Source organism: Miniopterus natalensis, chromosome 8 (assembly GCF_054644295.1).
Source record: "Miniopterus natalensis isolate mMinNat1 chromosome 8, mMinNat1.hap1, whole genome shotgun sequence".
NCBI classification, from domain to species: Eukaryota; Metazoa; Chordata; class Mammalia; order Chiroptera; family Miniopteridae; genus Miniopterus; species Miniopterus natalensis.
Window position 1 is genome coordinate 30,437,717 of NC_142088.1, and position 27,853 is coordinate 30,465,569.

Consider the following 27,853-nt stretch of genomic DNA (forward strand, 5'->3'; position numbering starts at 1 on the left):
ACAGCAAAAGTCAACACACTGTCCCATTGCTTAAAAAAAAAAAAAGTTTAAAGTAGGTATTTGGAAGCTTTGCTGTGACATTAGTCACATAGGAGATTAATGGCATTTCCTGAGTTGGAGATGTTTAAATTAAAGAACTGATTAATTTAAAAATTTTTCATATTCTTCCTTTCATTCCTTTCCTTTTCCTTTTTTTCTGTCAACTGCATCCTTTTGTGCTTCTCATATTGAATTTGGTTTCACATGATTCTGAGACCAATATATGTTCCTGCCACATTTCTCCTCAGACACTTCTCATCATTGTCATTCACAAGGAATATTATTTAGAGACTGATTATTCATAGTTATCTTGAAAGCCTGGCACAAAGAAAGGTATAAAGGGATTTTACCCAGTAGAAACTTATAAGACAGAAATATCAATTTGGAAGGTAGAATGTATGCTTATTTTGAAAAGTAGAAACTTAGAGAGGTTTCTGCTCTTCATGGAGGTTTCTGCTCTTCATGGATCCTTAGCCCTCATTGCTCATATTGAAATTCTCTCTTGATATTTTTATCCCCTTTTAGCTGATGACTATTTGGAAAGCAGAGAATACGTAGCTATCTTTGTAACTCTTAAACTTAAGCCAGTTTGGGGTATATAAGGTGATCAATAAATGTTGAACTGCACTGAACTGAAAAGAACTTTTGGAGTGACTGAGCAGTAACTGTAACACTGTAATGGTTGGGACTGAAAAGGCTATTGTAAAAATTGAAAGTCATATTTTCCCTGCTGAGATTTTAATGTCTGCTTCACTTTAACAGAAAAAACGGCATCCTCTGGGGGAGAAAGTGAGGTAATACAGAAATTAAGTTTGCCATGAAATGATCCAGAACAATCTAGGGCATTCTGAAGTTAGTGCCAAGTGTAGCATATGAAAAACTTTTAAAAAATATGTCAACTTTCCCAAAATATGAAGTCATTGCATTTGGTACTAACTGATTGGCTTGCAAAATTCACCCTCTGGAACAGTCTTAACTTCAAATGTGAGAGGTGTGAGTTCATGAAAGTATCTAAGAAATAAAGCTTATTTGTATAAATATAATAAAAGTCTACAAACAGAAGATGAAGTAATGACTTAAGTCAAAAAGTCTTGTCCTTTCAACTGTAACTTTTAGTATACCTTCATAAAAAGGGATAAGTTCCATTTTATAATGACTATTTTTGGAAAAAATCTGTATTTACTGTTTTTACTGATTATGTGAGTAATACATACTCTTGTAAAAACCTTAAACAATGCAGAAGAGCTTAAAATTACAAGTGAAAAATCGTCCTGCTAGTGCACTTGCAGAAATATGTTTCTTATATATAATTAGAGAACTTTTTCAGATACATAAACAAATAGTAAAAGACTTTTATCCATTTTCAGTGTTTTATATATATCAAGTATGCAAATTTGGAATGATATTACATAGTTTGGGAAAAAACTGGACATACATGAGCTTGAGTATGTCTATGAAATAGTTTTATACTATTTATAGTAATGCAGGTTTTAGTTAATCCTGAAGTCAGTTTTAAATATTTTACTGAAGTGAAAGTAAGTACTCTGGAGTGGGCAAAATTAGTATCATATTGACCATCTTAGGACAGTCTAAATTGTACTAAGTCTCTGTGAATGTATATTGAGCACTTAACTCTGTTTGAGGTGTTATTTTATGTTTTCTATCACATTTTTTAAAATTCAAAATATTACAGATATCTCTTTTTCTCCCCATTGACCCATTCCACCCCGTCCTTCCCCCTGCTCCCCCCCCATCCCTCACCACACCCTTCTCTGTGTCCTTGGGTTATGCATGTATGCATATAAATTCTTCGGTAAATCTCTCCCCCTCCACCCACCCGCCCCCCCTCCTTCTCTCTGAGATTCATCAGTCTGATCCATGCTTCCATGTTATATGTTCTCTATCAATTAATTTAATTTTTACACCTTCTCTGTGGAGAAAGATTTTGATTCTCCATTTTACAGGTTGAAAAACTGAGGCTCAGTAACTTGTCCAGTGACTTAACTCTAACAAATAGAAGAGCCAGTGTCTATTATTAAAAGTACAATAAAGTTTATTCAATGTTGAAGTTTAAGTTGAGTGAATTTATAATTTAGTTTTCTAAAATGCAAATAATAGAGCCTATTAGAATGTAAGTATCAAGAGAACAGGAACTTTATCTCTCCTATCTTCCTGTCTGTCCCTCAGCTTTTGTCACAAAGTAATTTACTTTATAAAAATAAATAAATAAAGAATGAATCCTTTGTCACTTGTCAGAGAGCTTTTTTCCCAGAAACTACAGCTGGGCCACTTTCCCTTTCCATTAGTACATCTATTCTAGCGAACATAGGTATTTAATAAGTAGTACAATCAATTGTATAATTTCAGATACTGAATAAATGTTATGAAGAAAATAATGTATGGTTTAGGTATATTGATTTATGTGTGTGGGTGTGAGTGTTTGTGTCAGTTGGTTGTTTATCATGTGTGTTATGTTGTATGTTGTCTATGGTATGTGTGCTGAGTATGATTGTGTATGTTATGTATATATTTTTTGTGTTGTATGTGTTATATGTGCCTTGAATGTGGTTTTGTGTATGTATGATGTGTGTGAGTATGTTTTATTTTAGGATGATGGTCAGAGAGGACATTTCTGAAAATGCTTTGTTAAAATTACAGATAAAAAGTTTATGTTGTTGTTAGAATAAGATTTATTTAATTTTCTTAACTCCAAGCTATAAATGTGATGGGAGGAGAGAACTAATGTGTATATATACTAGCTTGTTTAATTCTCACAATGACTCTATGAGGTAGATATTGTTATTTGCATTCTACAGGTGAAGAAACAGGGTGGGACCTTGTTCAGAGTTGCCAAGCCATCACCTAATTTAGAAGTGGGATTCAAAACACGTTTCTCTGATTTCAGATTCCATTGCTCTTTCAACTTTACCACACTGCCTGCCTTTAGTCAGTTTGGACTGCTAAAGCAAAATACCACAGACCGAGGGGCTTATAAACAACAGAAATTTGTTTCTCACAGTTCTGGAGGCTGGAAAGTCCAAGATCAAGGCTCAGGCAAATTTGGTGTCTAATGAGGACCTACTTCCTGGTCCATAGACAGCCATCTTCTTGCTGTGTCCTCACATGCTGGAAGGAAGAAGAGAAAACTCTTTGGGGTCTCTTTTATAAGGATACTAATAGCATCCATGAGGAGTTCATGGTCTGATTACCACCCAAGGGCCCCACCTCCTAAAACCATGACATTGGGGGTTCAGATTTCAGCAAATGAATTTTGAGGGCACACAAACATTCACGTCATAACACTGCCTATTCCTAAAACTGGATTAAAAGGCCATGGAGAGATATAAAAGTATAATTAGAGGTGAAGAGTGGAGAATTCATAATTTCTGAGATGATGGGAGGAATTTAAAATAATAGAAAATCATTTAGTATCTATTATGGCAAGATAACTGGCTTGCAGTATTAAATGACCCAAAATATGTAAAGTACACAGAGCAATGCCTGGCATATAGTATGTGCTATGTTAACTTTTATTATTATTACTGGTCTGGTAAATTTATAGGTGAAGCTAATACAGGGTATTGATACATGAGGTTTATGTCTTTAATCGATGAATTAGGAATAATTGACTACATACTATATGTAGTTCAGCCATGTACTGAGATGTTAGTGCTCATCCCGCAAGCAGAAAACAATGGAAAAGTAACCCAAATCAAACAAACCTTGCTGGATAACATAATCAAAACAAGCTTTATATTTTGCCCATGGAGCTATTACAAATATATTTGGAATGTTTTGTTCTGTTTTGTTTCCTTAAAAATGACCAAGATAGAACAGTGGTTCTTAACTTTATCAGTATCAATGTCCTCTCATTATAACAAATGAAATTCATAGTTAATACATTATTAATTAATAAATAATATAAAAATCAGAGCATACAGATGTTTTAAAATCTTTTAGAAAGTTTGATCATAAGCAAAACAAATGTACAAAATTCCCCCAGTTAAAAGCCAGAGATTACCAGATTGAAAAATAAAATACAACAACAATAAAATCAGCTGTATACAAAATATACATGTAAAGCATAGGGACACAGAAAGTTTAAAGGTAAAAGAATGGAAAAAATAACAAGCAAATCCCAAGTGAAAGAAACCTGGCATAGCGGCAGTAATATATCAGGCAATATATTTTAAGATTGTTAAAGGGTGTTTATAGTTAGCAAAAGAACTTGACCGTTTTCAGAGTCAAATTAGCTCGGGCCAGTTCAAAACATGCATCCATAACGTTTTTTTGAGCATGAGTGATACATGTTATAACTTAAATCTTTGATAAATCACAGGAACTTTTTTCTTTCAGTTGAACCTTGTTTAAATTCTGGACTTTAGTATGTGGTCTAGACAAAATAAATATTTAGTTCTATTGTTGTCAGCAACGACAGGGACATATTCTCACTGTATGAAAATCATTTCTGCTTACTATTTTGTAGTGTTGAATGACCTGTATTCATTTGTGAGAAACTAACTTTGTTCCCCTTTTTCTTTGTGAGCACCTGAATAGGCCAAGATAGTTATGGTACATGGGATGACAAATTTATAATATCTCCATAAAATGGATAGTACATAAAAATCTGCATCATCCTTAGGGAAGAAGAAAATCTTGGCTGTGGCAAAAAGATGAATGACTTTCCTTCGGTAATAAACTCATCCAGCTCCTTTCAACAATTAATGCTGTTGTATAAAGGCTGTTATTTTATATCAAGTTTTGGCATTATTCCAAATTAATATCACAACAATAAACTTTGTTATGTGGACATATTGGACTGGTGATTTTATATAGTAGACTGTTCAAAATTCTCTTCTGGTAGAGATTGACTTAAGTGTTAAGTAATGCACATGGGAAAGCATATTAGCAAGAATTTAACTGCTAAATGATTTTTGTATTTGCTTAAATGTGAATTGGTCTTTTTTGTGTGATGAGTTTCAGTATAATTGTAGTGTTTTTTCCTCAGAAAACTAGTGATTTTTCTTAACATAAACTGTATGATGTATGTTTGCACAGTGTGATATATATCAGCACTGTTAGTTGTCACTCAGCCAGTGGTGGTTTGCATGGGTGCTTCATTAAGGATGTTACCATGGCAAAGTAGGTACCTAAAGAGCACAGAATTACTGAATAAAACAACAGCATTTAAGGTGTGGTTTTAGCCTGCAAACACAAGATAATGAAATTGTGCATCCTCATAAGGAACTTGTTTATCTTTTTCTCTTTGATCTCAAATAAATTTTCTCATCTATAAAAATGAAGAGAACAGTAACTGAGCTGTTTAATTCACAGAGTTGCTATGAAGCAATGGAAATCAAATAGAAATATTTGTTATTTGTTTATGTAAACTGGAATGGGGATGAGAGTGGGGTTTTTGTAATAGATATTTGAAGGTAGAAGAGTTGGAAAATAAATCTGTGTCCTACGTGGAATGTTTGACTTAAAAGCTGAAATCTGTTAAAATCCAGGTTGCTTAAAAATAGGACCTATGCAAGTAAAGACTATCATAAAAACAGAGGACTGACTGTTTTTAGTAATTGGAAGGGCCTTGGTGGGCAATGAATTTTTTCTACTGCTTTGTGAAGATGACTTAAACACATCCGAAGGGCTTAATATTGGAAATAGAAATCAGAGAGATGGGTTGGATTCCCAGCATCTGTGACAGTATTGAAGCCAGAGCGTTACAACTATAGATAGATAGTTTTTCCTTTTTTTCTTTTTTTTGCATGTGGACCTCCAGTATTTTTTCTTGAAAAGACTATTCTTTCTCCATTGAATTGCCCTTGATTCTTTGATAAAGGTTAGTTGAATATACTAGCCCTATTTCTGGGCTCTCTGTTCTCATTGATCTATGTGTTTATTCTTTCACCAATACCATGCTCTCTTGATTACTGTAAATTTTTAGAGATAATTAGAGTCAAGTAGTACCAGTCCTACACTTTGTTCAGTGCTTTGAACTTAGAACTGAAGAACTTTGTTCTTCAGCATTGTGTGGTTTATTCTGGGTGTTTTGACTTTCCGTATGAACTTTAGAATCACTTTGTCCATATCTATAAAATAGATTGCAGATATTTTGATTGGGATTATGTTGAATCTATAGATTAAACTGAGAAAATGGACATTTTAACAATAATGAGTCTTTTAATTCTAATTCATGAGCATGAAATATACACAGTTAATTTGTTCCTATATTTTCTCTACTTTTTTCATTAGAGCTCTTATCATATAGTCATAGTTATTTTACATTCCCTGTCTGATAACTCCAAAATCTGTGTTGTATCTGAGTGTAGTTTTCATACTTGTGTATTCAGGCTGTGGGTTTTTTTTTTTTGTTTTTTAATATGGTTTTTTGTTGTTGTTGTTGAAAGCTGGACAGGTAATAGGAACTGAGGTAAATAGGATTTTATTGTGAAGTTTTCTGTTAATCTGGCTAGGAGTACTCGTGTTTAATGTTTGTTATAGCTTGAGGTGCAGGGCCTTCAAATTTCTCTAGTGTTTTTGTTTTTGTCTCTGCTGTTGTCTTGGGGTTTCCCTAAGAAGTCCTTCTTAAAAAGAGTCTTTGCCTAGCAGCTTTTTACTCTTTGATCACTGATACTATATTCAACCCTCTTGATATGGTAGTAAGGAGTAGAGGAGGGGAAGTATTCTATAATCTTATGATATAATCTAAATATTTTAGTGGGCCTGTGTCCCTGGGCTGTCACCTTTACAAGATGGATCATTGCCCTCTGCCTATAAATCTATAGTAAAGTCTTTTTCTCTGGAGAGTATTTCTTTGTTATGGTGAATGCAAAAGGCGTATTTCATAATGGTTACTTTTCTCCTCTTACTGCCAAAGACATGAGGTGATTTTTCTTGGCTTTGTATGGGACCTGGTGGGGTTCCCAGAGGTGGGAGCCTCTAAAACTGCAGCCCCCAGGAGTTTCTTACTTTCAAGCTATAGTACACACTCAGCCTCTGGAAATCTGTCAAAATTACTTTGTAAGTTTTCCTACCAGTTTATGATTCTAGCACTTTCTGCTCCAGGTAAACTGAACTCAGCTGTCTTTCTCTGTATTCTCCTGTCCCTCCAGACTTCGGGGTGGCAGTATACCTTACAACCTCAATTCTCTGGTGGGCCAAAGAAGTCATTAATTTTTCAATTTGTTGCATTTTTGTTCTTATTGTAAGGATGGGAGTGATGTTTTTGAGGTCTTTACATGTTAGAGCTGAAACTGGAACTTGCTACATACTTTTAATCATATCTTCAAGAGCAGACAATATTTTGTAATATATTCCATGTATAGGAAGAATAGAAAGGTAATTGCATCTCTTGCATGATTAGTCAGAAAAATTGTTATTGATAATTGGAATACAGGGAAGTTCACACACAGATGAACTGAGTTACTGGTGCAGGTACAGGTTTTTGTTCTACAAATCCAGGAATTATGATAAATACTATTTTAAAAAATTCAAAAACGGGAAAAATGTATAGTGCCATTATAACTATATTAGTTGCATTATCACGTATATTCCTGATAGGAGATTGCTTCTTTTTTTTTAGACATTGGCGAGAACTGGGTTCTTTGCTTAACAATTTTATAAATATGATGATTGGCAGAATTTTCCTCAGATGAATTTCTGGCTCTGTACATTTATTTAAGGCCTTGGTTCCCTTCCTTTAAGCAAATATTTCCTGCTGGGTCACTTTGCCTATGCCTCTGTGTCAGTGACAGGTGGGTCAGCACAGTAGGTTGTAGTAGCCCTATTCCTTAAAAGATTATACACAGTATTAAGATAATAACTGAATTTTTGCTTTTTAATGAGTTAACGCTGATACTGAAAAATATGATCTAAACATTATTCAGTGAGGTGGAAAACCTTCTCAAAAATGTTGGAAGTGAAAATGAATCTAAATAACACTTAATTGTTGACCAGGTTGTGAGTTTGGAGTCTTAATTTTTAAAAATAGAGTATTTTCCTACTAATATTTAGCACTTTCCTATGACTATTTCCTCACCAAGTAGAAACTAATATTACTTAGAATAGGGAAGCTGACACATTGAATAACTTATTGTTTACATTTGGCAGTTAACTACAGAGATATAAAGCTAATAATATGCTTGCCAGGAAAGCTATAAATCGAAAATGAAAAAAGAATTCTGGCAGTGAGGACACAACTGGAACATTTTACACTAAGACAAGTAGTTAATCCTCCAGCTGTGCTCTTGGCTAATAACTTATACAATGTAAGAAGGAAACAAATGACTGATATTTTTCCATCATCATGGCTTTAGGGTACTGAGTTGACAGAATGCTGTTGGTAAACTTAGGAAAGAAATTATGGGTAAAGGGGAAATGATCTATATATTTAAGGCATAAGCTGAATACTTTCTCATGTATTGAAACATTTACAACACTCAATAGTCTTCTTTAACAGCCTGGTAGCCTTATAAACCCATTATATGCTTATCTAAAGATTACATAGGTAAAATTCTTGCTTTTCAAGATTTGTGAATGGTGGCAATTGATAGCGTTGTAAAAAGACTCAGGATGATAAATTTATCTGTAGTCTTAAAATCATTGTCTTCTCATTTGCTTATATTTTATGCATCCTAGCCCATGTAAGAAAATGGACACGTGCCTTAAAAAATATAGTGTAGTATACTCTTGTCCTGCCATAATGTTTGTACTATGTGATCACATACATATTTTTTTCTCATCTAAATGTTATACTTACAGGTTTGAAAATAAACTTTATTAATTAGTATTGAACTTTTTTGGAGGTGTTTTTCCCTATTTATAAGATTATATTATTACTTAAACTTTATGAATTTTTAATAAATTTTTTTATCCCACCATATGTCTATTACAGTATGTCAGGCTCTGTTTTGGGTATAATGAAAAAGATTAGAAGATATACTCACAGTCTTCAGGGAGCTTGCAATCAGTGGAGGGAGCAAAGAACAAAATATGTGAAATAATTAAAATGCAACTCAAGAAATACGTAATAATTAAATATGAAATTGGGTAATGCATGTTTTATGGTGAAATTACTGTGCATAAGAGAAGAAGAGAAACTGGATGTGGTAGTAAATCTAGAGTTGGTCCTAAAGTTGGTCCGTAAGAGGAGAAAATGGTTAAGGACATTTAAGATGAGAGAGACAATGTGAGCTAAAGTACAGAAGCAGGAATGAGTATGGTAAGCATTAGGGGAGCAATAAAAAGTCTAGTCTTCTTGGAAAAGAGATTATGTGCTTGGATCAGGTGAAAATAAGTTAGGTTGAAATAAATTACTTGCAAGTTTTTCAAGTTGGCGGCAGAATGTATGCTTTCTGTAACAGACAACAGAAGATTATATAGAGGCATGACAAATGCTTCTGTAGAGGGAATGGATGGTGGAAGTCTGGATGAACTGGAGACTCAAGGAGACTATAGTTATAATACAAGTGTGAGATGATAAGTGCCAACAAAAGGGTGATATGAAGTGGAAATGCAATGAGAATGAAAAAGAAAGAAGAAAAAGACAAATGACGGAAAGATCTGGGAAAAGCAGAGAGGGATAATATGTTGGTATAGTAACCTTTTTAAGCTTCACGTTGTATTTTTTTCCCTTTTCCTTCTGCTGTGCAAGTAAATATTCAGTTCTGGGCTTATTATCTCATGGGAGGGATGTAGCCAGGTGGAAATATAAAACTTGGCTTTTGTTTTAGAAATCTAAACCAAATAATGGAGAAACTTTTGTGAAATCAGTAAAACAAAGTTGACATGAGTACAAAGGAAAGCCTCTTGGCTGGATATTTGAAGGAAGAATTGCTTTGGGACTAGAAAGTAAATTTGGGCAGGGAAGAGAAAGCCTGAGAGGTGATGGTATCCTAAAGATCTGAATGTTCCACTTTGCTTCCTGGCAGTGCCCTTGGGAGGGTTGGTTTTGGTAAGACGCTATCAAGGAAACAACTCCATGAGGCTTTTAGCAGGTGGGGAATGGGGAACTTGGTGGACAGATTCCTATGCTCCAAGAATGGTAAGGAAACTGTACCTGAAAGACCATCATGAAATGGCCTGATGGACTTCTCAGTGGTAACCTTTATAAGAGAAGTGACCTCAGGGCCATGTTAGTTTCCTATCTCCCCTCATCCTTAACCCTACAAAACCTTTTTCTCTTTAAACCTCAGCATAACCCTGGAGAGCTGGGGGAACCATCAAAAAGACTCAAGTTAAAGTTTCCAGCCTGCCTTACAAAATCAAAATAATTCAATGAAGTACTGGGAAATAAAATTACATTTATTGCACATCTAAATTTGTGGGCTTCATTCATCCCTGCTGCAATAATAACAAATCCATTATCCCATGTGAACACAAACCATTTCTTTTATTAGAAAGGGATTAATTTACTGAAAGTTAAAATCCTTTTTGGAAAATACTTCTGATAATGCATTTTATTTTCCCTTATATTCATTCTTTTCAAAGCATTATTATAAGCTCTTAATGGGAATCAGTCCCTAGCAATGTGAAAACAAATAGCACATAGGCACTAGCCTCAAAAAGCGTAGTCTAGTGAAAGAGGAAACATATAAACAATTCTAACATAGACTGTTTCAAATCCATTGTGGAATAACAGATTAAAAACAAATCAATAATTCACAAATAAAATTCCTATATTTTATTGTGCATACCAGATATGTATTAAATCTGACATAGGAGGACATTGTTTATTCATAAAAATATATTTTAAAAGAATTTATTGGGTAGCAATCTGGTATAGAACACTATTAAGTTCTATATGGTGGATATTAAGATAACTGTAAAAATATTAAACTTTGAAGAATTTGACATTTAGTTTTGAAAGCAGTGCATATACCTATATGAAAGATGAAAACAGGAGAGATTGGGAAGATTAAGTTCAAGTTTCAGGTGGAAATTCTCTGTAGGCCGAGAATGGGTATATGTTGGAAGGTAAGGAGAATAAAAAAGGGAAAGGAAGAAGAGACAAATGACAGAAGGTAGACAAATGTTGGAAGTATAGTTTGTGAATCATTTACAGATAAAATGTGAGTGAGCTACATACATCATTAAGGGAGTATCTAAAGTACTGAGAACTAATCTTTAAGCTCTGGGATGTGCCCACTGCCAAAGCCTTGAAGGAAGATCTCAGGAATGAAGGAGATGAAGATCTGCCTTGAGAGCTGGGAGGAGCGACAACCATGTCAGAAGTCTGGGCAAGGCAGTTCACGGAAGAGGAGAGTCTGCAGTTCAGTGTCATACGCCACTCCTGAAGGGTTGCAGAGACTCAGAGCTGAGATTGGCCATCGTGTAACACAAGTTGGATATTTCACTGGTGAGAATAAAAAGATTCTTCCATGGTTTTGGAAGCTAGAATTCTCACAGTTTTCTTTTCCTTCTTTCTTCTCTCCTTCCTCCATATGCCTTATGTCCCTTTTCCATTAGTTCTTGTGTGTAGTTTCCTCAGGGCCTCATTTCTTAATTTTACTTTATTTTCACCAAACTGATTTAATTTTTGAGTCGATAATACTTGCACATGACAACATAGTAAAACTCAAAAACTACAAAAAGTTACACAGTATATATCATGTGTTTACATCCAGGGTCAGGAAAAAGTAGATTTACAGTTCATATGGAAAATAATACAATAATTAATAAATAATAATACAAGAATAAACTCTGTTTTGTGTACCCACAACTGTAAACTTACTTTTGCCACACCGTGTACTTATTGGCCTAGTTCTTTATCTTATTTTTCTTATCTAACAGTTATTATGGGGATCTTTCATATTATTCTATATAGAGAGCTACCTGGTTATTTTAAGGACTGTATGTTATTTCTTGTATAAATATAGCATCAAGTATTCTACCAGTCCACTACTGAGAGATGCTGAGGTTGTTTCCAAGTTCCAGGTCTTACAAACTGTGCTGCAATGAATACCCTTGTATATGGTTCCTTGTGAACATGTGTGAAAGTGTTTGGATAAATTTTTAGAAATGCAATTGCTGGTTTTAAGGGTATGTGACTTGATCATTTTCATTAACATTAAAACCTTAGTCTGAAGTAGCATTTATTTTAAGTAATACAGCAACAGAGAACATGTAGTTGCCTCCAGAATTTAGTTATGTTTTCCTATTTGTTAGCCAGATGGAAACCTTTAGGGAGTGAGAATCTGAGCTAAAAACTGTTGAGAATCTCACAGGTAGTGAGTAGCAAGGTGGAAATTCCATCAGTGTGGCAGTGGCAGGAGAGCCAGGACTCTTATTCTGATATTAATCAGGATTTAATTTTGTAAGTTTCCTGAGACATTACACAAAGTTCTTTGTTTAAAATATTTCAAAGTCAGGAAAAAAACCCAACTTGTAGTTCAGAAGGTAGAGAAATTAGAAACATCTGGTAAGTTCGGTTGCAGACACCACTTGTGCTGACATGGAGATGTAATAACCAGGCGGTTGACTAGTGCAGTCGGGTGAATAATATTTTCTCAGCAGTCTCCTGGCCGCAAAGTATCAAAAAGCAATGGGAACATGCTGTAAAGTGCCTTGATGCCCAGAACAATTACACTCTGGAAACATTCTCTTGGCTGGCTGAATGTGACCTATGACCATGGATCCATTCATTCCACAGACAGAATTAGTCACAGAGTGAGTGCATGTGGAATAACACTCTTTACAGAACTTTCTTGTGTTGACTTTCTTAGTGCATGATACCATGATGTGTCCTCAAGTCTTGGAATGATAGCAGGGATGAAAACTAATGCGATGCTTTGCTCTCTGTAATTATGCAAGTAATTGTGCATGAGTGAGGCCAATCTAAGAGTCTATGACTTTGGTTTTAACACTTTTTACTATGTTAATATCATGTAAATAACATGTAAGATACTGGTGTCCTAAGAAACATACAGATCTTCAGTTCAGCCCTGTACTTATGTATCTTTCTGATCCCTCCCTTATCTTATGAGAGAAATTTAATTACTTCACTTTCATCTAATACATATGTACTTCAAACATAATCCAGTTGATTTACTTGTTGATTTGTATTTTATTTTATTTAGATGCCTATTCCTCAGAGTTAGTACTATTTTATTTTATAATGTGTTCCTGGTGACTACTAGAGTGCCTAGCTCATAATAAGCGAAGAATAAATGTTTATATTTATTCTTGCACCTGGTACATAAATGAATCAGTCAGCTAGTCATAGATCATGATGTACCGTGATATGAAATCCAATCTGGCTACTAATAATCATTTTTCTTCTATAGGTACATTTTTGCATTTGGTTTCCTTAAAACTTTTTACTAATCTATATTGCTCGGTAAGTTTCTGAATGTGTACTCTGAAAGCATCAGTATGTAATTCTTTAATTAGGATACACCAATTTTGTGATGCCACTTTCAAAGACTTCTGAGGGTTTTGTTAGGTGATGGGAAGAGTTAGTTTGTTGTAACTGAAAATGAGAGAGTCTAGCTTTCTACTACACCTGGACATTATAACCTAAAAAACATTTAAAATGTTGCATAACTTAAAGAAGCTTCAAAAATATTTCTATTTCCTGAATTATTTGTAAACTATCATCATCAAAGAGTTTCTGCCAAACACTGACAGGTACCTGGTACATCCCTGAGTACTGTACCAATGAGGACCCAATCGACGCAACAGGGATGTCCTGTTTTTATGGCTCTTTTAAATTCTGGATGTGGTAGCCTTGTGCTTTTATTTGTTTAGAATTCTGTTTGCTTTAAGGTTGACCATGACTTTTAGTTATTGTTTTATCCTTTGTCACTTTTAATTTTCAACATACTATTCTTCCTAGTCTTTTTGCTGAACAAAAAGCATTTCCTTAGACACTTTCTCTGTGAAGGGCCTGCCCCTCCCTTTCATGTTTATGTGGGTGGGACAAATGTCAGGTCAAAACTTTCATGTTCTTTTTCTGTAGGAATAAGGGTGTATCAAGGCGTCATCAGACAAGACACAAGGATGTTATAGTTTTTGTGTTTCAGGAAGCTAGGAGATGAGAGGTTAAGATTTTATTCATAATATTGGGATATTATGTTAATAACTGAGTCTAGACATGTTGTATACCTTTGAAAAAATTATTTAAAATTTCTGAGTTTTCTTGTTTAAACTATGGTGAAGGTTAGAAGTAATGTCTGTTGAGCTCCTTGCATAGCTGAAACATATTAGGCACTAAAAATGACAGCTAATAGCAGAATTTATAGCTGCAAAAAATGAGAGAAATAAGTTTGCCGAGGCTTGGTATGTATGTGGCATGCATGCTTCCACTCCATGTTTCTATTTCCCACAGCAGACTCTGCTAATTAGTCAGCATCTTTTCCAGTGAGTCTGGACACGGCTTTGGGATTACTTATAAGCAGTCATTGCTGGTTAACAAAAGAAAGAAAATGAGTCAAAACCCATTTTCCACCCTTCATACAGCCCAATTCTTTCATTTTGCAGAAGAGAAAACAGGATTTTTGTACGATTTCCTCAAGGTGACACATTTAGTGAGTGGCTGAACCTGTACTAGAAGTCAGAATTCTTAATTTACTTCCCCTTCACTGCAACACCTGCCTTTCTTGCCTCACCATCTTTCACAGTAACCAGAGTAGAGATTCATTATCAGTTGCCATATTTTTCTCCAGTAAATAAATTAGTCCACGATCTTCTTGAATTTGTTAGTTTATATAAATGAGCCACATTGACTGCTCTACACTGGTAATTATATGTTTTTTTTTTTAAAAAGCCATGATATTTGATTTAAACCTCCTGTTCTGTTAGCTTTCAGAAAAGAAAAAGCCTAAGGGTCTGCAGATGCTGAAGGGGATATAATCAAGGTAAACAATTAGATAACTAGGAAGACGTTTCCTAAGCTAGCAACTCTAAACAATTTCCACATGCTCTCCTTTGATCATTTGACTTTTTGTTTTCTGGTCTGAATATTATGCTGTAAATTTTGGGTTGGAATCCGAAGCTGGCAACAGTTAAATTAATCCTTCTTTTTACTGAGGATATGCTTATGCTTGTAACAACTACAAAATAAATTTGAATTTACTAGCCAGGATGAGAAAGGCAACATGAAGTGTCTTTTTCTCATCACTGATGCTTCCACCCCCACTGTTTTTTGTTTGTTTTAGTTACATTTTCAAACATTCTCTCATTTTCCCATGTTCTGTGTTCACTTAGAAAACCCTTTAATAGCACAGATGACAAACAGAAGTTCCAGAAGTGCTGACTCATTACAGCAGGAGTCCAGTGGTTTGGCAGGAGACAACTTTAAAGTGTTGAGACTGGCCCTTTTAAAAACAAGTTCCAGCAGCAGATGTCACTGTTGGTCTATCTTAACTTTAGGGCACTTGAGTGGTTTGCTCATGAATATATGAGCCCAGTAATCCTAGATGTTAGGCAGCAGGGTCTTGTGGGACATTTCGTGATGGTCTGTGGCACTAATATAGGGGTCAGTTCTTACTCCTGGGACCTAATTTAATTACCAAAAACTTTTAATATTACGATTATAATTTTCATTCTAGTGTCATTCTCCTTTTTAAACAGATATCTTTCCCACGGGGCCCAAATTTTCATTGTTTCTTCTCTCTTTTTGCAAGTCATTCCTTAAGCATGACTTTTTTCCCACTCAAACATACTTAGTTGTTCATGTATCCATAATTCTTATATTCTTGAAGACACTTAAAAAAAAATATATATATATATATATATATCTTTATTGATTTCAGAGAGAGCAAGGGAGAGGGAGAGAGAGAATAGAAACATCAATGATGAGAGAGAGTTATTGACCCGGTGCCTCCTGCACACTCCCAACTGGGGACTGAGCCCAGAACCCCGGCATGTGCCCTGACTGGGAATCCAACCTGATCTCCTGGATCCTAGGTCAATGCTCAACCACCGAGCCACGCCCAGTTGGGCAGAAGACACTTTCTTTAACATTAATTTTTGTGCCATTAACTATGATGCAATTAACCTTCACTTTCCTGAGTAAGCTGTGCCTGTTATTTACCTGTTGTCTCTCAGCTCCGAGTTCTCCTTTTTTACTCTAATGCTAGGGCTGTGACTCAGCAAACTTCATTCCTCAGATTTTCTTCCTAGTTTCTAAAAGGCATTAGGGTAGGACTTGAAGGTATTGGAGGTTGGGCAGGGGGACAGGAAATAAAACTTTCTTCCTGCTTTAAAATTTGTACCATTCTTGTTGGCCTCAATTCCAAAATAGCCGTTCCCCTAAGCATTAACTGGTGGCCCCAGTTCTGGAAGTGACCCCAGCCGCCGCTCCTTTTGGCACTTCCAGAACCAACCTAATCGTGTCCCCTCAGGGTTACCAACAGTAGCCAGCCCAAGCCCCTTCTTTAAAGCATCAAATCTGGGGTCTTGCTCTTCTATCCCCACCTTTTCTCCTTTGCTCCTCTAACCTCAGGCATTGTGGCTGCTTCCTGAGTTACATGTGTTCCTTTATTGCTTATTCAGACCTCGAACAACTGAAACCAATTCCCTTCATCAAATCCCCCCCGTTGAGTGTGGTTTCTGTTTTCCTGACTTGTTTAATATACAGGGGTAGGCAAAAGTAGGTTTATAGTTGTATGTGAAACACAGAGTTTATGCTGGTATTATTTATTAATTATTGTGTCATTTTCCATATGGACAACTGTAAACCTACTTTTGTCTATCCCTGTATGTGTGTGTGTATAGTCATACATTTTTCAAGTTTTATTTAATATTGAAAATAGGAAAGAGCAAGTAGCAAATTCATTGCATTGTTTCTGATTTATATTTTACAGTCCTTTCCCTAATATGCACCTTTAGCATGTAATATGTATGTGATGATTTTGATCACTTGATATGGAATATGTTTGGTGAAATGTATATATACCTCCAGATACAACAGAAGCAAAAACCACTGTTAACACTGATAGTAATTTTTCTTTGAAAAAATACCTAATTTTTGCCAATGAGGTTCTAGTTAGGTTTTATAAATTACTGAAATCACTTGATGCCTGTTTCTTTTCCTGATCTAGTTCATACCCCATTATACAGAAAGCAAACCAAGGCCTGGAGAAATGAAGAGACTTCTCAAGGTCATATAAGGGAGTAGTTAGAAACCTGGAGCAGAACTCAGTTCAATTTTTTTCTTTTTGCCTCAAGCTGTCTTTAGTTGCTCATGATTTTACACATATCTAGTATAAGGATTTGTTAGCATTTGACAAGAAATGACCATAAATAAAATAACTAATTCAGGGTTTCTTGGAACTAATGGTTATATTAACATGCCATACTGAGAACTTTATTTTGGAAGGGACAGTGTTAAAGAACTTGTTGCTTTGTTTGAAAGTCAAGTACTTCTTTATACCACACATTTATTCATTTATTCACATTCAGTCAACACTTATTAATATGTAGTGATGTATGCAGGTCAGTGTATTAGTGTTTGACTGTTAGAGCTGCCAACATTCTCTCCTTCTAGTCACAGCAATGATTGTATAAATTGGGCTACATTAACATATCCTATGTTCTCAATTCTTTTCTATTAAACCCCGTACATTTTAGTTTCTGCTCCTTTTCTATTCAAACAACGCTGAATTCACCAATGGCCTGCACATCAAGTCCAATAAACACTTTTCTTCTTTTGTCTTGATGCCCTTTCTTTGGCACTGGACACGTTGAACAATCACCCCTTCCTAAAAACTCTCCCTCTCTTCTTACATACTAATGTAATAACTTATCTTCTATTTCTTGTATCTCCTATGTAGAATCCCAAATACCAGTGATCTCCAGAGCTCTGTTCCTGGTCTTGTGCCCTTCTACTATATTTTCTCTTCCATGGAACCCTATTTTAGCCCACCTTCTGCCCTTCTGCCACCATGTTCTAAAGACTCCAAAATCCATATCTCCAGCCTAGACATCTTTCATAAGCTCCAGATTTTTATGTGCAGCTGCCTCCTAGGAAGCAGCTCCACCCCTATATATCCTTGCTCTGCTCTTAGCAAGTTACATACAGCTTCTAGCTCTCATCACTCTTCATACCTCTATGTTCCACAATGTTACCCCTATTTGGAATACTTCACTTTTTGTTTACATTTTTATGTTGTTAATGCTTAACTCAATTCTAATGTCTAATTAGGAAAAAATTACTTCAAATCTCTCAGTTTAAATGTCTTAGTTGAAACGACTTAGTTCAAAGGGCTCCTTTCCATTGTTCATACTTCTTTTGTTCATACTTTTATTTTACTCCTACCACAATCCTAATACTTGACTGTCATCATTGCTTTACTTTTCTAGGAGCTTACTAGATTCTTTTGGTAGTCTCCAAACATAGGTGCCATCAATATCTCATCTGCCTATACATGAATGCTTCTTCTTTTCTTTTTTAATATATCTTTATTGATTTCAGAGAGAGGACAGGAGAGGGAGAGAGAGAGACAGAAACATCAATGATGAGAGAGTCATTGATCGGGCCCACAATCTGGGCATGTGCCCTGACCGGGAATCGAACCCCGATCACCTGGATCCTAGGTCGATGCTCAACCGCTGAGCCATGCCCGGTTGGGCGAATGCTGCTTCTCACATCAGGAGATGGAGTTTACTTCCCCCCCTCTTGAATATCGGCTGTACTTTTGACTTCCTTTAATTAGCAGAATGTGACAGTGACATGCTGGGATGTCCTAGTCCAGGTCTTAAAAGACTTGCAGCTTCCTTGTTCTTACCTCTGAGAGCTTAGTTGCCATGCTTTAAAGACGTTCACACTAGACCCCTAAATGTTTCGAAGCCATGTAAAGAGGCACCCTGGATGATGAGAAGCTGTCATAGACGTTTCAGCCCTAGTTAGCTTTCAGTGAATGTAGCTGTATGAATGACCTTGCCATTTTGGGGCATTAGTTTTTAAATCTAGTTACTTATCAGAATCATCTGGGGAGCTTTTCAAAATGATTACCTCTTGGGGATTTTTATTTGATAGGTCTGTGTTGGAGCCTAAAGTCTGTTTTTATAAAGCACTAAGCCAGGATCTGGAGAATGTCTTTCGGTGGTACAAAGGTCTATTCTGCATTGCTGAGAAGGTAGTCTTCTCTTATCTAAATAGGGGAAATACATATTCTCATAGAAAGAGAGAAGAATCATAGACTGTTGAAGATATCCAGATTACCTAATTGAGGGGTTCACAAATCTGTATGTATATCAGAATCATCCGGGAGCTTGAAAATGCCAATGTCAGCAGACCGATCACATTAGGATCTCTGGGCTTTGGGCACCAGCATCCACTGCAAACTAATCATATTATAATCTTTGAGGGTGGACCATCCAGTGTCGAAGAGCATCTTGAACAGAGGTAGGCAAACATTTTTTATAAAGGGCCAGATTGTAAATATTTTTGGCTTTGGTTATTATGTGTAGTATTTTTTACTATGTGGTCTCTTTCACAGCTACTCAACTGTGCCATTTTAGTACAAAAGTAGCCATAGATAAAACATAAACAAGTGAACATGCCTGGGTTCCAATAAAACTTTATTTACAGACACAAATTTGAAACTATAGTTTTCAGATTCCTGATCTTAAACAAATAACTCCTCATTTTAAAAAATATTGGCTCTTTCTGTAGTTGACATAGAAAATTGTAAGATATTTAAAGTGTACATCATGGTGATTTGATATACATTGTGAAAAGATTTCCCTCATCTAGTTAATTAACATATCCATCATCTCACATATTTATCTTTTATGTGAGAACATTTAAGTTCTACCCTCTTAGCAAATTTCAATAATTATACAATACAGTACCAACTATGGTTAGCATGTTACCCATTAGGTCCTCAGATCTTTTTTATTTTGTAGCTGAAAGTTTATATTCTTTGACCAGCCTCTCCCTATTTCTTCCACCCCTCAGACTCTGGAAACCACTTTTCTGCTCTGTTTCTTTGAGTTTAACATTAAAAAAAAAAGTCCACATATAAGTATGCCACGCAGTATTTGTCTTTCTCTGGCTTATTTCACTTAGAATAATGCCCTTAAGGTCCATCCATGTTGTTGCAAATGACAGGAATTCCTTCTCCCTTATGCTCAATATTCAGTCCCCTCTCTCTCTTTCTCTCTCTCTCTGTTGGTGTGTTTGTATGTGTATCTATCTTACATCTTCTTCATCCATTCATCCTTTGGCAGACAGTTGTTTCTATATCTTGGCTATTGTGAATAATACTGCAATGAGCATGAGAGTGCAGATACCTCTTTGATAACCTGTGTTTATTTCCTTTAGAAATCTCTACTTTTAGACTCGCTGTTCTAATTTTTAAATATTAGCAACTAACTGAAAAAAAAATTCTAAATTTCTATGCAAGTCAGACTAAACATGTATTGCCCTGGCTGGTGTGACTTAGTTGGTTAGAGTGTCATCCTGTGCACTGAAGGGTCTTGGGTTCTATTCCAGTCAGGACACATACCCAGATTGCTGGTTCAATACCTGGTCGGGGAGCAATGGGACGCGAATGATTGATGTTTCTCTCTCACATCAGTGTTTCTCTCTCTCTCACCTTCTCCCTTCCTCTCTCCCTAGAATCAATGAAAAACATATCTTTGGGTGAGAATTAAAAAACCAAAACAAAACAAAGTAAAAAACCCATGTGTCTGGGCTGGACCCTGTTTGCTGCATCTGTACAGAATCTGATCCACAACAGAATTGAGGGTGTGGTGTGGTGGGTGTGGAAACTAGGAGAGGAACTGCCTTTTCAGAGAAAGCATGTGGGAGGGAAATGACAAAAGTAAAGAAGAGGTGGATGGTTGGACTAGGTAGTAGAGCAGCAATGAGTCACCTGAGTCAAGAGAGATTGAGCCTCCTTCCATTAACATGCCTATTAAATGAAAGAATAACTTTTATTGGGATAATGCTAAAATATTTTGTAATATTACACCTTTCCTTATGTCTCTATCTTTACTGTTATTGTCAGGAACAAACAAGACCATATATAGATGATCGAAACTATTAAGAACCAGGTAGTTTATTATTTGAAACTTTAGGGAAAAAAAAAAAGGAAAGAATTGGGGAACTGACTAGGAGTAGAGAATAGACCTTGGGGGTGAAGACTACTAATCTGTAAGTAGAGTGGAGTAGAGTTAGATGAGTACAGGGAGAAAATGTACCTCAGGGGTGATATTCAATACATAGAACAGAAAGAACTGGGGTTAGACAAAAGTGGAGATTAGCCAGGAATCAAGTCCTGGTGGGCTGGGAGTTGACTTGGCAGTATTGGTCAAAGTAGAAGCCAAGGTGAGATACTGAAGTGGGTGGCCAAGATCAGAGCCAGAACTATTGACCACAGAGCCAGGGATCTGGAGGCAGTTTGGAAGGATATGCAAGGGAGGCTATGCCAAGAATATGTACCCCCCTGGTTTAGGAGTTTTCAAATGGGAAAATTGCTGAGTTCATAATACTATGTATGAAACAGTAATTTTTCTTAGGCTATTCTTTAAGTCAGTGTTGAATTAAGAGTTAAACAAATTTAAAATCTGGAATTTTGTTTAAAAAATTAAAACATCTAAACATATAATTTTTCCAACAAATGTTTTTTAAACAGATCTTTTAGCCAAGTTGCCTAAGAACAACAGTTGACTAGAACTGCACGTCTTCAAACACTGTCTACTGCAGAATGGAAACAGGAACCTCTGGGAATAACTGTGAGTCATAAAATGTTGTAAGGAACTTTCCAAAGACATTTTCTTGCTAAGATGGAGAGTTCTAATCTCATATTGGCAGGCTCTGTTGGCGACAAGGTACATTGTTTACTTTGATTTCTTTTCAGCTGTCTTACTTGACCTTGATTCATCAAGTTTTTGATATATTGGAGCAGAAGAGTTGCATAATATGACAAGATTGTAACCCCTTCTGTTCTTCTGTTCTCTTAAAATAGATAAAAAATCATGATCCTAATCTATACTTCCTCTGTCGGTATGTTTAATTCAGTTGTTTCTGAGGAAATAGTTTAGATTACTCCCACAATTTTGAAAGCTTATAGTACTGGTAATTGAAGACATATGTTTTCATTTCATTAAAAAGGATGTCAGAAAACACTTCTAATGCTGCCAGAAAGGGTTATTTCCAAGTGTGTGTGCATATGTGCACTGGGGTCATTTAATCTAGTTTATATATTAGTGCTTGAATTTGGAAAAATATAGACAAAAATGCATATTTTACAAAGATAGTTATCAATGTTAAGAATGGACTAAAAGTAGGCCAGATAAAAAAAGAGTACCTAATCCATTCCTCACAATTCAACCTGAATCTAAAGTCTTTGATATTTGATGGAGTCTGAATGCTTTTTAAATTGATTACTTGTTTACAGATTTTATTGTTTTTGTTTAATTTTTAAAATAGAGGTATACTTAACACATGTAAAAATCTTAAGTGTACAGTTCAGAAGGTTTTGACTATTATAGAAACCTGTGTTATCACCATCCAAATCAATATGTAGAACATTTCTATCACCCAGAAAGTTCCTCTGTGCTTCTTTTTAGTCATTCACTTACCCTCCTTCAAATACCAGTAATAGCATAGATTAATTTTGCATGTTCTTGGACTTATATAAATTGAATCATACAATGTATACTCTTTGTGTTTGGTTTCTTTGACCCAACACATTTTTAAGATTCATCTGTACTGTTATGTGTATCATCAGTTTATTCCTTTTACTTGCTGAGTAGTATTCCATAATGTGAATATACCACTATTTGCCCATTTATTCTCTTGATGATGGAAATTTGTAACATTTCCAGTTTTGGCCATTATAAATAAGGGTGCTAAAACATTCTGGTGAAAGTTGTTTCGTGGAACTTTCAAGATGGTGGCAGAGTAGGAGGATCTCACCTATTCCCAGGACCGAGCTGGAAATACAGCAAAATAAAAGAATAAACACCATGACTAACCAACTGAAGATTAGCCAAAGAGGAGTCTTATAACCAAGGATTTACAGAAGAAGCTACATCACGACTGTGCCTGCAGAGCGGCTTATATGCTGTGGTCAGGATGAAGCCTCACAGCTAGGTGAGGATTGATCCTATGCATAAATGGACCAACAGCAATCAAGATCCCATTATAACAGGAGGCTCACATAACTCACACAAGGGACGTTCCTAGAGTACCCAGCTCAGGATATCAAGGAGACTGCACCACTGGGTCCCACATGACACCTACTACATAAGGCCACCCCATAAAAACTGGGAGTCATAGAAGATCTATCTTAGACACAAACACAAAGAGGCAGCCAAAATGCAGAAACAAAGAAACGGGAAAGAGCAGGAGGAGTCTCCAGAATAAGAGCTAAATGAAATGGAGGCAAACAATTGATCAGATCATATGTAGATATAGAGTTGAAAGTAATGGTTGTGAGGATGCTCAAGAAACTCAGTGAGGCCTGGCCGGGCGTGGCTCAGCAGTTGAGCATCGACCTAGGATCCAGGCGATCGGGGTTCGATTCCCGGTCAGGGCACATGCCCAGTTTGCAGGTTAGGCAGCCGATCAATGACTCTCTCATCATTGATGTTTCTATCTCTTTCTCTCCCCCTCCTTTCCTCTCTCTGAAATTAATAAAGATATGTTTAAAAAAAAAAAAAAGAAACTCAGTGAGAACTACAACAGCATGAAAAAGGACATAGAAATCATGACAAAGGATCAGGCAGAATGAATACCATGTCTGACATGAAGAATGTACTAGGAGGAGTGAAAACTAGATTGGATGAAGCAGAGGATTGAATCAGCCATTTGGAAGAAAAGGTAGAAAAACATACCCAATCAGAGCAGCAAAAAGAACAAATTAAAAAGAATGAGGATAGTTTAAAAGAACGTTGGGACAACATGAAGCATAACATCTGCATCTTAGGGATATCAGAAGTAGTAGAGAGAGAGCAAGGGATCAAGAACTTACCTGAAGAAATAATGACTGAAAACTTTCCTAACCTGGTGAAAGAAAAAGACACACAAGTCCAGGAAGTGCAGAGTCCCAAACAGAATGAACCCGAAGAGGCCCAGACCAAGACATACCATATTAAAATGGCAAAGATTAAAGACAAAGAGAAACTTAAAAGCAGCAAGAGAAAAGCAGTTAATTACCAAAAGGAAGTTGTCATAAGAATGTCAGCTGATGTTTTTTGGGTTGTTTTTACTTTTTGGCTATTATGAACAATACTGCTATGAACATTCATGTATAAGTTTTTGTGTAAATACATGTTTTCAATTCTCTTGATTATACCCCTTATATGAACTGAATGATGGCATTTATTTTGTTCGTTAGATTCCACATATAAATGAGATCATATGGTGCTTGACTTTCACTGACTGGCTTATTTCACTTAGCATAATAATCTCCAGGTCCATTCATGCTGTCACAAAAGATAAAATTTCCTTCTTTTTCATGGCTGTGTAGTATTCCATCGTGTAAATGTACCACTGCTTTTTTATCCTCTCATTTACTGCTGGACACTTGGGCTGCTTCCAAATCTTAGCTATTGTAAATAATGCTGCTATGAACATAGGGGTACATATATTCTTTCAAATTGGTTTTTCGGGATTCTTAAGATACATTCCCAGAAGTGAGATCGCTGGGTCAAGAGACAGTTCCATTTTTAAAAAAATATATTTTTATTGATTTCAGGGAGACGAAGGGAGAGAGAGAGAGAGAAGCATCAATGATGAGAGTCATAGATCAGCTTCCTCCTGCATGCCCCCTGCTGGGGATCTAGCCGGCAACCTGGGCATGTACCCAGACCAGGAATCAAACCATGACCTCCTGGTTCATAGGTTGCTGCTCAACCACTAAGCCATGCCGGCCAGGAGAGATAGCTCCATTTTTAAGTTTTTTCCAATATGTCTACTAGGAAAAAGGAAATAAAGGAAAAATAAATAAATACATCAAACTAAAAAGCTTCTGCACAGCAAAAGAAACCATCAACAGAATGAAAAGGAAAGCCACTGTATGGGAGAACATATTCACCAATGATAAGGGGTTAAATATATACAGAACTTAAACAACTCAACAAAAGGAAGACAAACAATCCAATTGAAAAATGGCCAAAGGACCTGAATAGACACTTCCTCAAGGAGGACATACAGATGGCCAATAGACATATGACAGGATGCTCAATGCCACTAATCAGAGAGATGGAAATTAACCACAATGAGATATCACTTCACACCTGCCAGAATGGCTCCATCAACAAAACAACAAACACCAAGTGTTGGTGAGGATGTGGAGGAAAGGGAGCCCTAGTGCGCTGTTGGTGGAAATGCAGACTGGGGCAGCCACTGCGGTGTTCTGCCAAGACTGATGCACTGAAACCCTGAACTCCAGTCTGATGGTATTTAGAGGCTGGGCCTTTGGGAGGCGTCCTCTTGATAGGATTAATGCCTGTATAAGGAGCGACTGGAGAGAGCTTACCTCCTTTCTCTTTTCTCTGCTCTCTGTCCTGTGAGGCTACAGAGAGAAGGTTTCTAAGCCACATCACCAGATACTGCATCAGTGTGAAAATAAGAAAGTTGTTGAGGTTATATTAGTCTATGCCAGCAGATACAGTGGCCATAAAAAAAAGGACATCTCACCTTTTGCGACAGCATGGATGGACCTGGAGAGTATTACACTAATTGAAATAAGCCGGTCAGGGAAAGACAAGTACCATGTGATTTCATTTATATATGGAATCTAATGAACAAGATAAACAAAATAGAAACAGACTTGTAGATACAGAAAACAGACTGACAGCTACTAGAGAGGAGGGGATTTGGGGCCTGGGTGAAAAAGGTGAAGGGATTAAGAAAAAAAAATCAGACAGACAGCAGTATGGTGATTGCCAGAGGAAAGGGAGGTTGGGGGGAAGAGGGCAAGGGGAGTGAATGGTGGTGGGAGGAGACGGCTTGGGGTGGTGAACACACACTACAATACACAGGTGGTTGTAGAATTGTACACCTGAGACCTTTATAATTTTGTTAACCAATGTCACCCCAATAAATTCAATAAATTTTTAAAAAAAAGTAATATACATTGAAAATAATTTATCATGGTCTACCTCAAAATAGTATCGTGTTTTATGAGAAATATAAAAACTTTATAATGAATTCTCTAATATCCATCTTTTTGTATCTCACTTATTTTACTTCTATATATTATATTTCTTAACCTACATTGTTATTATTTATGCTTTAAACAATCAATGATTTAAAAAATAAATTTAAGGGTATTTACATATAAAACTAGCAAAAATGTTTATCCTCATACTTACTTTTTCTTATGCTCTTTATTTCTTTTGATTTTGACTTCCATGTGGTATCAATTTTTTTCAGCCTGATAAACCTCCTTTGGCATTTCTTATATGACAATTTGTTGTACTTAAATTCTCTCAGCCTTTGTCTATCAGAAAATTTAATAATTTTTCTAGCATATTATTCATTTGGAATAGAATTTTGTGTTGAGAATTTTTTTCCTTCGTAACATTAAATATGTCATTCTATTATCTTTTGGCCCCTATTGTTTCTGACAAGAATTAAAGTGTTATTTTTTTGTTTCTCTGAAAGTAATGTGCCATTTTTTTCTATCTGGCTCTTTTTTTTTAAATATGATTTTTATTCTATATTTTGGGTTTTGGCAGTTTGACTATGATGTGCCTAGATGTAGTCTTTTTGATGTTTATTCTGAATTGGTTTTGGTGTTCTTGGATTTATGGCTTGATGTTTGTATTAGTCAGGGTTCTTCAGAGAAACAGAACCAATATGATTTCCTATCTATCTATCTATCTATCTATCTATCTATCTATCTATCTATCTATCTATCTATCATCTATCTATCTATCTATCTATCTATCTATCTATCATCTATCATCTATCTATCTATCTATCTATCTATCTATCTATCATCTATCTATCTATCATCTATCTATCTATCTATCTATCTATCTATCTATCTATCTATCTATCATCTATCTATCTATCATCTATCTATCTATCTATCTATCTATCTATCTATCTATCTATCTATCTATCTATCATCTATCTATCTATCTATCTATCATCTATCTATCTTATCTATCTATCTATCTATCTATCTATCATCTATCTATCACTCTATCTATCTGTCTATCTATCTATCTATCTATCTATCATCATCATCATCATCATCATCTATCTATCTACCTTTCTATCATCTATCTATCTCTATCTATCTATCATCTATCTATCATCTATCTATCTATCTATCTATCTATCTATCTATCTATCTATCTATCTATCTATCATCTATCATCTATCATCTATCTATCATCTATCATCTATCTATCTATCTATCTATCTATCTATCTATCTATCTATCTATCTATCTATCTATCTATCTATCATCTATCTATCATCTATCTACCTATCATCTATCTATCTATCTATCTATCTATCTATCTATCTATCTATCTATCTATCTATCTATCTATCTATCTATCTATCTATCATCTATCATTATCTATCTATCTATCTATCATCTATATCTATCTATCATCTATCTATCTATCTATCTATCTATCTATCTATCTATCTATCTATCTATCTATCTATCTATCTATCTATCTATCTATCATCATCTATCTATCATCTATCATCTATCATCATCATCTATCATCTATCTATCTATCTATCTATCTATCTATCTATCTATCTATCTATCATCTATCTATCTATCTATCTATCTATCATCTATCTATCTATCTATCTATCTATCTATCTATCTATCTATCTATCTATCATCAATCTGTCATCTATATCATCTATCTATCATCA

General features: G+C 35.6%; 1 long non-coding RNA gene across 2 annotated transcripts in view; it reads left to right on the forward strand.

The window, feature by feature from the left end:
* LOC148092590 (uncharacterized) overlaps positions 1-27,853 on the forward strand; it is a 201,691-nt gene that overhangs the window by 23,994 nt on the left and 149,844 nt on the right. For both annotated transcript variants that reach the window (XR_015714917.1, XR_015714916.1), the window contains exon 3: positions 21,627-21,726. This is a non-coding gene — a long non-coding RNA (uncharacterized LOC148092590). The remainder of the gene's footprint in view (positions 1-21,626; positions 21,727-27,853) is intronic.